This window comes from Camarhynchus parvulus, chromosome 2, assembly GCF_901933205.1.
Source record: "Camarhynchus parvulus chromosome 2, STF_HiC, whole genome shotgun sequence".
NCBI lineage: Eukaryota > Metazoa > Chordata > Aves > Passeriformes > Thraupidae > Camarhynchus > Camarhynchus parvulus.
In genome coordinates this window covers 16,141,494-16,155,749 of record NC_044572.1, presented here as the reverse complement: position 1 = coordinate 16,155,749, position 14,256 = coordinate 16,141,494, and the positions used below count along the sequence as shown (strand labels likewise).

The window sequence follows — 14,256 nt, the reverse complement described above, 5'->3', positions numbered from 1 at the left end:
GAACAGACAGAGAGGGTATCTGAAGCCAGCTTGCAGACACACACTGGAAACTCAAGCTCAAGTGTATCTATTTAGCAACATCTCTTGAAAAATTTTAATTACCTAGAAACACTAATTAAGATGTGATTAAACTCATTAGAACACCCTAGCTGCAGAGGCAGGAGCACGACAGTTCTCCATTCCAGTTTCCAATGCCATAACAATTGCTGACCTTCCCTTTCCCACAACCTTTTGCCATAGCTGCAATAACCTTACTGCAGCCTTACTGTAGTCTTACAACTCTGACAATAACTGAGACTGAGGCATCTGTCCAACGAGCATCTTGTATCACATAGGACCAACAAAACATTTATACAAAATGAACTCAATGAAGCTGTAAGTGCAAATCTCAGACTGGCTCCATTTTAGAGCACCTGACAACTATTCTTCTGATATTCTTTCAGATTTGATTGTGAAAAAAACCTTCCCCTGATTAAGAAATCAGTCTTAACACAAAATCCACGTACATTATCATGGCAAGCAATCAACAGCTCCATGGCTCAGGAGCTGAACAAACTGGGGCTTTCTGAAACCCTGCACAAATCCTTGTGGCTGGTGCTCAGTAAAGCAGCAGCAATCATTTACCACCAGGTACAGACACAGCAGCAAGAGGGCACAACAGATGGACCACACAAAAACTGGCACTACCGGCTCTGCTGCATATCCTTAAGAGCCTTCTCAGCTCATATATTTTTGGCAGGCCATGGATGCAAAACCAGCTCAGCAGAATACATGAAACACAGCATCATCTGAAGCATAAAAAGACAAAATTTCCCTGTCCCACTCCTAACCAATACACAGATATTCCAAAACTTTAGTATAAGTCTTTCAGTCTCCACAGCTCTCCTTGCTCCAGAAAGCACAATCTTTCCAAACTGAATGAGAAAATGCAATTTTTTTTCTTGTAGGGAGCAGCCTACAAGAAAAGCCTCTCTTTTCCAGGAGAAAAGACATACATCAACCTAACACCAGAGGAAGAGAGTGATCTATATCAATGTTTGTTTAGGCACAATAAACTGTGCTACCTTATTTGTCCTCCTCACTTTCCAAAAACCACATCTTCTTTAAAATACCAGCTCAGAAAAAAACTAGTCATGGACAATCAGCAGAAAGAATGTCACGTGTAAAGTCACGAAGGGACCAAAAAAAAAACAAGGTGAAACTTGCTCCTATTAATCTGCAGGAGGTGCTGGGCAGCTGCCAAGTTAGTTAATTCAAATACACAAACAAGTTAATGATGACCTGAGGGAGCAACACTGGATTTACACATCGAAAAAAACACTGTGCAGGAAAATATTAAGAAACTGAATGTATTCTATATGCTATTATTTCAAAAGCTCTTTAAGTCACCAGATGGAACTATATACCAAACAGAGAAGCAGAGGCTCCCCAAGGAATCCTATCACAGTTCCCATTCTCATCACAGGATTGGAATTTGCAACAGAAACTTCAAAGAACTAAAACTAAGAAGTCCCCTGGTTATAAGTGCTTTTGGGATACCCTATCATGCACCTTCTAGGGATCAAAATGTCTTATTGTGTTCAGCAAGTTCACATGATCTAAACAAGAAATACTTAATTTTTTTAATTTTCAGAGTGTAATAGAGAGACAAAACTATGATTTCCATTCAAGCTATAGTTTCCATATTTTAATACCAACAGTGGAAGCCTGAATTCTCAAAACAGGAAGAAAACACTTGTTCACTCCTGGGTTCAAAGAGCTATATGAAAGCACTTAGTTTCCCAGTCAATTGCTGATATTAAATAAAAAACTATTGTCAGACTCTCTGAGCAGAGTGAAATTATTCACATTCTTCAAATGCTTTCAAAGTTAACTGCAGGAGAAATAAAAGGCATCAGTTCTAGCTTCACAAGTAGACAGATCAGTTTACATCCTAAAGATGGGATCAAACTACTTACATAAACATGGGACAGAAACATCTATACATCTACTGACAAACTCTTCCTAAAATAATTGTATCATGTTCCTGTTTAAAGTAATTCTATATTACATTTTTTGTTTTAAATAATTCTCTAAAAACATCGCCAAAAAGAACAAATATCTTGACACACTGCCCCCGCCCCAAAAAAGATGGTAACACTTCCCAGTTACCAGAAATGGTATGAATCGAATCACTGTATGTCTTATGCTCCTACATTCAGCCACATTCATATATTCCACTGCATTTTTATTTCATTTTGAAGATAGAGTAGAATGAAAACAGAACTGATGGTTGTTTTCTTATGAAACAAGTATCTCCTCACTAAGCCAGCAACCCTTCTGCTGAATCAGGAAGTTCAGAATTCAGCTGCAATACAAGATTCCTACATTGCATTGAGGACGGGCTACTCAAAAAGAACTAGATTTTTCTGTCAACACAATGTTTATATCACAGGACAATCTCAAGTACACTCAAAACCAAAAATTTTACATGTTGAACAACCACCCTTATAAAACAGATACAGACATTAATTATCAAAAAGAAGTCTCCCTTTTACCTTCTCACTGCTATGCCAGGCATTAAAACACTCCTTTGCTCAGTTTGTCTTTAACACAGGCATATTCAAGTATTTTGAGGGCTATAGCTTTCCTTAGTACCTTAGAACCAGCTGTCCCAATCTTCTCTGTATTTCAGGTAATTCAGACCTGAAAAAAGAAACTAACTTTAGCAGTTGACAGAAGCACCACATAATGTTCTTCTGAGATCCTAAAAATGTACGCCTCACCTAATGACCCCACCAGACTTCCCTCCACTTTCTAAATGTTTTCATCTATGTCGTTTTTAGTTGTGTAGAGAGACTCAGCTGTCATTCAGAGGTCAAGTTAATTTGTCACAAATCAGTGGTGCTGTAATTGGCCTGTAGGAATTAAAATTTCTAAAACAATACTTAAAATATTATTTTAGTGAGTGTAAGACACCCACACTGTCTCTTTAGGCACTCATTAGCCATCATCAAGACTGAAGTGCAGCTAATAAAACAACAGTTACTGGTCTTGCCTGGGAATCACCTGTCCCGACTCTCATCACATGGTGTGTACAGAAGAAAGGCTGAACAAAACCTTGTCAACCTCTTGCACACTCTACAGCTGTCTTTTCAGTCCTACAGAACAAACTGGAACCAAGGGATAACAGACTTTTCCACTCCATTCCACATGGAAATGCCTTATCTCAATCATTCTGTGACCACTTTGATGGGATACTTAATGGAAAAGGAAGTTTAGAATAATAAATAAAACACCTGGGAAAGTAACTGACTTGTATTTTAGTATAAATTGTCAATACCTAGCACTTATTTTCAGTCACTTAAGTTTCTACTAATCCAGAATACATCTGCAACCACTGCCACCACTACTCTGTCTCTGTTTTGCTGCATTTGATCCCCTTGCGAAGAATGTGCACGCAGACAGAAAGTCAGTTTTGTGTCTTCAACATGAAAGCAAGCCATTGATAGTTTGGTGGCCCAAGCCTACAAATTCACATTCCCCCAGCGCTAGCAAAGGCAAGACATCACCTTCCTGCTCAACAGCCAACTTTGAACAGGAGATGAAAAAAGTAACCAAGGAAACACCCCAAACCACTCAATACTTAGCCACAGGGACAGTCCATGAAATACAGAATTCTATCTTCAGGAGAGCCACACAGAGTACCTACTACACAGTGAAGATGACACAAGTCATAATGATGACACATAATAAAGATTATTTCCTCCCCCACCAATCAGCAGCACAGCATCCATCTGGGTCAGACTGACTCTGAACTATCACCAGTAATACTGACAGATTTGCAAAGCTCCTTGGTGAACCCATTTTTTTGTTTTGACTTTTCACAATATGTTGTGAAAATAAGTTCTATAACTTATGTCAAGTGTAAAGCATTTCTTTTGCATTGTGTTCAGTACCCCAAAATCTCAAAATCATGAATAAATAATTTCTTATTAATTTCCTCCCAGTATTTATAATTATCTTTCATGTCCTCCTTCAAGCACCTCTGTTTCAAACCAAAATTAGTTTTTTTACTTGTTTTTTTTTTTCTTTTTAATGGAGAAGCCATTTCATTATGTTCCCCATTATCCCTCTTTTTATTATAGTGGCTAAATATCCCAGAAGATTTAGAATTACATCAGCCCTAGAAAAGAGGCAAATGTTCAAGCATTTATAAAATTTTGGTGGGAAGTAATTTCGCCCAGGATTTTGGAAACGGGCTGTAGATTATTTTTATTTCTATTCTATCTGTACAGAAACTCAGAAACATCACCACATTTCAGCAAGTATGTAGGAGGCAGGGCCCAACCTGCCCATACACAATAACTGGGTCACAGAATTCAACACCCATCTTGTCATGAGACTTGCAGAGGGTGATGGAACAGGGACACATGCTCTACTTCTGATTACAAAATGCTGCATCTCTTTTGTCTTTCTTGATTAGGGAAAAACAATGAATCCACAGCCTCACCATCCTGCTGCAGTTACCCTGATCACTCAATTTTCTAAGCTGAGCATTTTCCTGTCACCCAAAGCTCAAAAGTGGACACCTTCTTCATAGTGCAATTCCAAAACAAGCTTTCATAGTAACCTATGTTAAAAGAAAACAGTTTTTAAAGCCTAAGATGTGCATATAACATATTTTTCTGGGCTTATCCCAGACAAAAGTGAAACAGAACCATTTACAGCAAGATGAGAGATGGCATCACAGTGCCAAGTACAGGAACTCCAAACTACATATGTAAGTGATCACAAGGAGAAAACCTGTGATGTGAATAACAATATACAGGTTCTAACAATCAGTCATCAGCTATGAAATAAACATATAAATCCCCAGTACTTTCGTATTATTTTTAAGCAGAGATGTCTATTTTCCCTGACATATCTGTTGACTATGGCAAAGAAATGCAAGATCTTTACCTGTAGCTTGTGAACACTCTAGAATGCAACAGCCAAGATCATTTATTACAGAAAGCTGTCTCTCCAGAGTATTTTTATTCATGTCACAACAAGGAAATTATTATTTTGAAACAGACCAAGTTTGACACACATAAGATCTATCTAACTTAAAACTCTAGAGCTACCATCTGACACTTTCTATAATGTTTCTCTAATGTTTCTATAATGGTTTTCCCAAATAGGAAAGCAGATTTCACTAAGTTCACATATTAAACCACAACTCTCCGTCACAAAGTCCTACAATTCAATACCTCCTTAAGCTAATCATTATAAATTGCACATTACAATCACTTCTTAAGTGATCTAGAAATAAATACAATATTGACAAAAGTGCTAAGAAACACATTTAAGACAGCAAATTTCTAATGGGAAATGGAGAAAACCAAGAGATAAAGAATTCAGAATACTCATTAAAATGAAAAATGCCTTATGCAATTGCTCAATAGTAAGCTGAATAAGTCTATTCACTGAAATTAGCAAATTGAGTTTGCCTTCTTTTCTCTGAATTCTATTAATATACAGACATCGCGATACAAAATAAGTCTGCACATGCACTTGGATCCATTTTCACTCTGTTCTGAACTGGAATGTCTTGTCTTTGCCAATTTATTAACAGAGACAGAACTATTTCCGCCTTTCTCTAGATGCATCTTCTTTCATCTGTCCTACACACTTACCTATGTTACATTTGTGACCAGTTCCTGTATAAAATGATAGAAGTTTATACACACTAAAAAACTTAGGAACCAAATCTTTTTATATGACTGCTCAAAAGTAAATTAGAATATTCCTGTGTTTGGTTTTTGTTTTGTTTCTTGGGCCTTATATAATCATAGTGTCTAGTACAATCACATCTTCATTTATTTTTTCTACACCTAATCAACCTGCCTATTTGAAAAAAGCAAGTTAATTTCAATTTGGAAGTTGTTTGTATTGCTAAAGTAATTATCTTCTATGTAAGAAAACATCCAGGCACATAAGTCCTTAGCATCCGTAAACTAAAACTGCAGCTTGTGACTTTAGATCCCAATACAATAGATTCAGGTTGGAAGCACTGTGTATTTGGTCAACAGTTTCAAGAGGTCTCCTTCAGAATTTTACTTGTGATTAAGATTTAATTCAAAGCTAACAAACTACACACCACGCTGTAAAAAGCGAAGTTTTAAGTGCAGCTATGAAACGAGGGTATGTCTGTGAGCAGTCAGAACACAACCAGCCAGCTCTGTGCCCTGACTGAGGGACTGCTGCACACACCAGGGGCAGAAATCCACCCTGCTGCACAAAACAATTCTCCACTAAGCTGGAGTCAGGCTGCCTTCTGGTTTAGGATATACTCTGTGAGAGAAAGCTTCAAGGAGTTCTCAGGAAGATTTGAAGGCAGTCGCTATGGGCTGACTGGAGGTGGACCCCTATGTATCAGCAGATTACGGGCGACTTAATGACAGGAGCAGACAAGGAAAGGACTTTTGAAGGGAGGTCTGGTACCCTATATAGAACTCACCTAGAAAGAGAGATTTTGCAGAATAAAAAAAAAAAGAATGACAAGATACAATCAACAGCCTTGGAAATTCTTTGCAGCAGAATTGTTTCAGAGAGCAGCATGACCAGATCCTGTGTATTACAAGAACACAGAATACACTGCAGCAATTGACAAAAGAGATTATGCCGTATTACTCTATAAGAAAGAATATATCCTAAAGATAGTACTGCAGGATTTGAAATGACTAAGACTTAAATATAGCCTTGACATAGTGCTGAATTTGTAAAATATTTTCCTGTTTATGAGCTCAAGTAAGTGACAGAACAATGGTATCATTCACAGAAAATCATTAAAGGACATAAAAGGAATTTTAGAAATGGTAATGATATTATGTTATGAATAGTATTATTCAAGAAAGCAATCTTTTTAAAATTACAAGTTAAGTATTTCCAATAATTTACTTGAAAACCAGAAATAATACTAACAAAATACTTTCCAGTGCAATTTTAGCACTATTTTTTAAAATTTCATAGTATATATTCAGACATTGAAAGCAACAAAAAATTTACGTTTTTGTAATTGACACAACTGCAATTTTAACTATTGACACTATGTCAGAATAATTAATCTTAAAGTGGCAATGTATCAAATCTAGTCTTGAACAAATGATTGTGCAATCTGCATCCCAAATGCATAAAAAGGTGAAACTGCTAGTGATGATCCAGGAAAACAACACACAAATCATTTAGCCTTTCTAAACTAACCCCAGGTTTGTGCACAAAAATATAATTATTAATATTATTATAACTAATACTGTTTTTTAGCTTTTTATGGAGCTTAACAACATGGTAAATAAAAAACAAGGGGTCTTACTTCCCTCTAAACAAACTACAATTCATTGCCTTATTTTTTCTGTACCCCAACAGATCAACTAATGCAAAGCTTTCATCTCCTATTGTCACCAGTGAGTGAGTACCTGAAAAAATAGGAAGAGGAAGCCCTTCCATTAAAACAATCTTAAAATAGTATCTGCCCAAAAATATCCACTTAAATTTAAAAAAAAAATCCTAGCGCGTGTTGCCTTCAAGTAATGATTTATTGAGGAGGATGCCTCTGTAGCTTCTAAGTTAGGACTGACATTTGAACAAGACACACCCAGACACAAGTATATCAAACTGAAGTAAGCCTGGTTTTCCAAGAAGACAAGAAAGGTACTTCTATCATCACATAAAATCTGGAAGGCAGGTTTTTTTCTATTCCATTAATTCCACTGAAAGCAATGCACATTCACAAGAACTTCTAAAACAATGTTCATCAACTAAAATCACTAGTTCTCCCGCTTCTTTTCTGATAGTTTGTTTTTTCAGTGATTTTCATTATGGATATTAGGAGATGAAAGTATTGAACTGTCATACCAAGGAACACAACCAGCTCTCCCCAGACAACTTTCTCCACAATTAGTCTTTTGGAGAATCTAACATGTTAATCATATTTTTCAGTGCAAGGCAGACATTGCCCAACTTCTTTAAGATCCCGTTGGATCTCTCGGTCCTTGACATCAGCTGCTCCTCCGTTCCCATCCAAGGAGCCACACAATGTTCATTCTGAGCAGCAATAGAAAGGATTCTCTTCCCCAGTCATCTCCTTGCCAATATCCTAATAAAGGTACTATCATCTTCTTGTCCCCACTTCTTTCTTCCCACTAGAAACAGAACAGTGCTTAGATCATCATGATCCATTATTTACCACTCTTAAGAGAAATTCAGTTACAGAGCCCAGAACAGATGTTTCTTGCAATATATTCTTCAGTCTTAAAGAAAACACATTATTTTGAGACAGTATCCTGAAAGACAGCTATGGTATTTGAAAAACAACTGGGCATCAATAGCATTACCGTTCTTTATCCATAGCAGTAACATCTACAGGGCAGGTGCTCACTGCTTTTAGTAATTTCAGTGCAACCCAAAAGCAGAACTGAACCCAGAAAACTCAGCAATGTTCACTGGTGAAGCAGAAAGAAATCTGTGTTTTAACTTTCTGCTCCAGCCAGAACAAATGCTTGTTGGCTGCACAATGCAAGCCTTAGCCTAATGTTCATACTTGCATCTGCTATTCTTCAGCTGTCAGACTGAAGAGGAACACCAATGAGCTACACAACTCTGCTAAAGCTGATTTAAATGCAAATGAGAATCAGTCAACATGCAGAGGAATAACAAGCTTCCGAAAAAAACCACTTATCTCAAAAACAAAAATGATGTTACAGAGTGTTTCTCTTTATCCCTTAAAAGCATTTGAACTGAATAACAGCAAATACCAGCTCACGAAAGAAGATTCAAGTAAAAAGGTGTGTGCTACCATTGTAATACTGCTTTCTGACTTCTAAATAAAACTGAAGTGGAACACCACCACTTGAAATATTTAATAAGGCAGGAAATCTAAATCTCATATCCAATTTTCTTTCACCAAAACCTCTTTATCCTCAACATTACAGTAACTTCATTTATTCTTAATATTAACAGGTGCTGTTTTAATTCAGTGCCAGAGTCAGGATAGGACATAAGCATAATATTACATTTGGAAACATGAGTGAAATTTGGCAGAAGCTGCCGTGTTGAGGTATCTCAGACACTGCACATGTGCTCCTTGCTGTGAACTGTGCCAGCAATGAAAACTAAACCACTTTAAGGCAAGATGTCTTGCAGATCAGATGTATGGGCTGCCCTTTCTTCATATTCCACACAATACAGGACACAAAAACCTATCCTATAAGGGCACACATTGTTTCCTTCTGCTTTACAGCCATCCCCAAAAGTGTGCAATCATACCAGTATTCAACATGATTTTTTAATGAATTCTGCTTCATAGCATCCAGGAATTGTATTTTTAAAGAAGTCACTGATGCATGAAGGAAACCATTGTCTCACACTGAGAAACACAAAAGATTTAGCAGGTTGGAGCTAAAAAACAGCAGTTAGCATGATTATTTTAATTTTTTTCATTGAGGAAACTTCTTCCCATTCTTTTTTCACTGCCAAGCTAAGCAACTCCTTAAGAGCCAAAGTTGTCTAATTTCATTCTATTACAACTTTGCCCAGGTAGAAGCTTAACCTTTGAGAGTTATCACATAGGGAACCAAAACAACATAGAAAAATGCAATGAAAAAATTCTGAATTATTTTATCTGTAAGTTTCACAGCTAGGTTACAGTCTTCTAAGGTCTCCCATTCACTGTAATCTTGCCTTCTTTAACTGAGCAGAGTGGGAATATTTTTTGCAGATGTATTATGTCACCACTTAGAAAGAAAAAAGAAATTATGTAACTTAGCAGGTACAGTTGGGTTTTCCAGTATAGCCTGCAAATATAGAAAATATCTTCTATTTATTTTAAACCATAACAGCTATACATTCCTGTTTGTTTTCCTGTATCAGGATTCAAAAGTAAATGTCTGTCTTAGAAAAAAAAAGATACATACATGATGAGTTTGGGGTTTTTTTAAAAAGCCATAAATTGAAACAACTCAAATTTCATGCCCAGAAGTGATATAATCAATGATGGCCATTACTATTCCATTTCCTTATTACAGCTGGAAATTGAATCAAGTTGTTAAAAAGTTTTCTGGTCAAACATTAAGCAGAAAACAGTTCTCAAACAACTGCTAAAAATATTAAATTAGAATAAAACCAGATTGATTAGATGTTAATTCTCCTGCTCTCCAGCTGCGGAATTTGCTTTCCTGAAAAAGCAAGAAGAACTGAATCCGTGTTTCACGAGAACACACCTGACACATCAGCCTGCACAGGACTTTGCACAGGACTGCCATATCCTCCCTGAGAGGAAGGTGACCACGGCACTTGGGGACACTGTTCTGAGGTGAGCACAGTGGTGCTGGCTTAATGGTTGCACCCCGTGATCACAGAGGTCTTTTCTAAGCTTAACAATTCCATGATTCTACAACGCAGTCAGAAATGCACCTTGATAGACTCCAGACAGTGGGCAAGAAGTGTCAATCTGCAGTCTGGGGATTGGATTCCCTACCTAGGCAGGAACCAGAGCTTATGGCACTCTGGGAAGAGAAAAATGTGGACTTGAAATCCCCCAGGTTGAGAAGGACCCAGGAACAAGGCCTCCTATTTCTTGGACTCATCAGCTAATAACTGCCAGTCCACTACATATAAGATAGGTACCAAAAGCATCTTCCCAAGAGAAAACTGCAGAAAGAGGTATGGGATTTATTGTCTGATAAATGTAAGGGTCATATGAATGTCTAAGGTACACCCTGGTTTCCTACCAACCAGCTTCACTGTACCAGTGTTCCACATTACAGATTTCAAATTCTAATCAGGAAATCAGAATCTCATCATCATATGATGCCTCCATCCTTTCTTAGCCATGAGCCTGAATGTTATGAGCTGCAGTGTTGAACATTACAAAGCTTATGTTCTTTGTCAAAACCTGGGACATAAAACCTTCCACTGCATTTTAAACAGTATTTGCTTTATTTTTTCCAAGACAACAGCCTTTAGGATTTTAAATGGGAAGAAATTAGGTCAGGTCTTCCTACTGAAGCCTTTTTCAAATTTTTTTTCTTAAAATTCTGTTACGAAATTCTGGAAAGTGTATTTGCCTTTTACACCTTCCCTTAATATCTTTTAAATATAAATGTCTGGAGAGAACACTGATTTACTGAGAGCCTTACAAGTAGCACATGTCTATAAATACTAGTCAGAAAAATATTTAAATATAATTCCAGTTTTTGATTCCTTTGTAACTGGTCTGATTTATCTTTGATCACATATTTTAGCAGTAAGTCATTAAAAATGCACAAAGAATTTGTGCACAGATCAGCCACAGAATACTGATCTGAACATTTAACAGCCTAAGGAAAAACACAAAAAACAAAATGGAACTCACGCACTTGAAGCAATCAAACATCTGCCTGCCTTTCAACACCCCTTTGAGGGGATTGTCTCTATTCCTAAATGAGAGGATATACCACAAGTCCCTACTACTGTTTGAACAATCTTGCTACTTGAAGACAATTTTCAGAGAGTTTAAAATACAAAATTTTCTATCTGTGTTTCTGTTGGTGCAATGTAGTAACAAGGAAGCTCCTATTCACTTCTTTTATCAACAAGAGTACAAAGAATAAGACACGCCCTTCTCAGAGAACTGGAAAAACCTGCTACGTGAAAGCTGAAAAGTCTCCAACTACCCATTCCTTCAATTTGCTCTACTTCCACAGAACTGAGGGAGGCTGCAAGGACTTGGCCTAACAAAAATAAAGCTGAGCGAAAAAGCAAGGGCTGTGTATAAAAACACTGATAGAATTATAAAACAGTATGAAAAATCTATTTAAAATAAAAGGACCAGGATTGTTACCAACTGATGATGAATAAATTTAGGTTGAACAATCTAAGCAGCTTCACCATGTTGAGGAATTTAGCACTGGAAGAGGCTTCTAATTAAAACAGCAAGGGGAAAAGGCTCAGCTGCTTTTAAGACAGCACTCCATATGGCTATGTCTGTATGACATAAAGCCTACAAGAGCATGAAAATAAACTTGATGAATAGGCAGGTCCTTTCCTGTCCCATGTTCCTAAGAGAACAATACCTGTCAAGCAAATAACATCATTCTGATACAACTCTAAGATATAACCATCTGTCAGGGTATTGCCTGACACAGAAAGCAAAGCCAGATATTAATATCACAGCAGGACAAACTTTGCCAAGAATAAACTTCACAGAGTATATTTTCATAGATGTCTTAGACCCATAACCTCATTTCTCATCATTTCATGCTGCCTCTGCAGAAAGCACACCTCTCATGCAGTATTCATAAATCTGAAAGAGATCAGGTTGTCTCCATGCAACCAGGCACTCCTATGATCTGCACCCTGAGCATTCTGCACACACACAGCAGATCCTCTTACCCCAAACAATATGACATCTAGTATGCTCAACGGGCCCTTTATTTGCTACAGCCCTTACTATCTTCATCAGGAGGAGCCAGAAAGGGCTTGCTGTTGAAAGCTTCAAATCGCCACTTTTGCCCTCCTTAAACAGAAAAACTACAGCAATCATGAGGGTGTAAGACAAATGGTTAGACACGAACAGTCACAGAAACAACATTCTATTAGACTAACCTTTATAACTTGAAAGGCATACCAGCCTTTCAACTTGCTTTACATCCAGAGATACGTCCCTATTCCCTACAAAACCGCTGTGGTTAAACACATGGAAAGTTTTTCAGAGCAATAATAAAACTTGTGTCTGAGCCATACAGTTTCTGTAAATTAATCTCCATCTGTATTTTACTTAGCTTTATTCTCTTAGCAAAGCACAGAGCATGCTAGCTGCAAGACAGCATTACAGTCCATTTTCAGTTTGTTTATATCACACCACAGCATTTTCTACTATTTTAGTTCATCTGCTTATAACAGAATACCACAGCTTTTTAACCCTGTCATCCAAACAGCATACACTCTTTTATTCACTGTGAGAGCCTACAGATCTGATCCATAGTATATTCTAGGCATATGACTGCATAATTCAGACAGGTTTGAAAAAAGGTGTGCCGCAAGATACCACCAAAGACTTCCCATTAGGCCTGCTGAGAATAAACAGGCACATTTTATTTGACCTACCCTAACCTCAGCAAACTGGACCTTAGCAGCACATGCCAAGCTCAAAGGACCACTTTCACATCTTCATTGCAACTTCACATCAAGTCTTTGATCATTTTTCATCTGGAAGTACCAAAGAGATTTCTGCTTCTTGGCCTTATACAGCCTCCTCATAATCCACCACCTGATCTCCCTTGTACCACAAAGTGGGAATACTCATCTCAACTTCAGCTGCATTTCTCTCCATCACATATAGAAAGGGATATATTGGATACTGCTAAGATAAATTGCAGTTAACTGTTTGTAGATCATTTTGATTATTTTACCATAGTGTTAGACAGCAAAATACAATACTATAATAATATCATATATAGGGCCTCTGACAAATTTGACATTCAGCAGTCTGATACAAAAGTAAATAAACTGGAAGATGAAATCTACTTCAACTGGTTTTCATTTCTCTAACTATTACAAAATTGTAAGTACACAAATTACTTGAAGTATAATTCATTTTTGCAGAAGCTTACCTTTAAAGTGGAATAAAGTTACTGAGAATATTTTGTATCACAAAAGGTCTTTCCCTTAAGATAAGCATTAAAAGAGGAAACTGAACTCTTCAGAAACACTGTAAGCACGCAAAAGGAAAAGCTGTCTATACAAAACTAACTTAGAGCATTCAGAAAATATGCAGATGCCAAGAACTGCACCCATTTCAAAATACTCTTGTCTTCTGCTTCTTCCAAACTGCACCCACAAATGATTTACACAATTCCCTCTCAGATATTCTGATTACTCTCCTACACTCACCCCTGGTCAGTTTACAGGCAGCCTGAATTATTTTGCTATGTCACTGCAATGACAGTAAAGGAATGCTGTGTCCCAGGTAGCACAGCTATTTTTTAGTATATTATTTTGAAACAATACTTTCTGAAATACTGTCTTGGAAATATTACTAGGGGATCTCAGGAATAGTTGTTTATGCTAGGCCTCAGGCTGACAGTCACAAAAACTTGCAGTTTTTATTGGCAAGGTTCTTCTTTCTTCATTTATATTTAATTCCAAGTTTATAAAACTACATAGGTAATTCTGGGAGCTATTAAATCCCATGCCAAGTCATAAGCCAAAGACTCCCATGAAAATAGGTCAGATCAAGAACTCTCTGATAAGACATCA

The 14,256-nt window shown here is 37.2% G+C and overlaps 1 protein-coding gene across 5 annotated transcripts in view; it reads right to left on the bottom strand.

Moving 5' to 3' along the window:
* MPP7 (membrane palmitoylated protein 7) overlaps positions 1–14,256 on the bottom strand; it is a 147,047-nt gene that overhangs the window by 122,151 nt on the left and 10,640 nt on the right. Inside the window, exon 2 of one of the 5 annotated variants that reach the window (XM_030971139.1) lies at positions 2,538–2,685. The exons of the other annotated variants lie outside the window; for them this stretch is intronic. The gene's annotated coding sequence lies outside the window, so the exon portion shown is untranslated. The remainder of the gene's footprint in view (positions 1–2,537; positions 2,686–14,256) is intronic. 5 annotated transcript variants of the gene reach the window in all.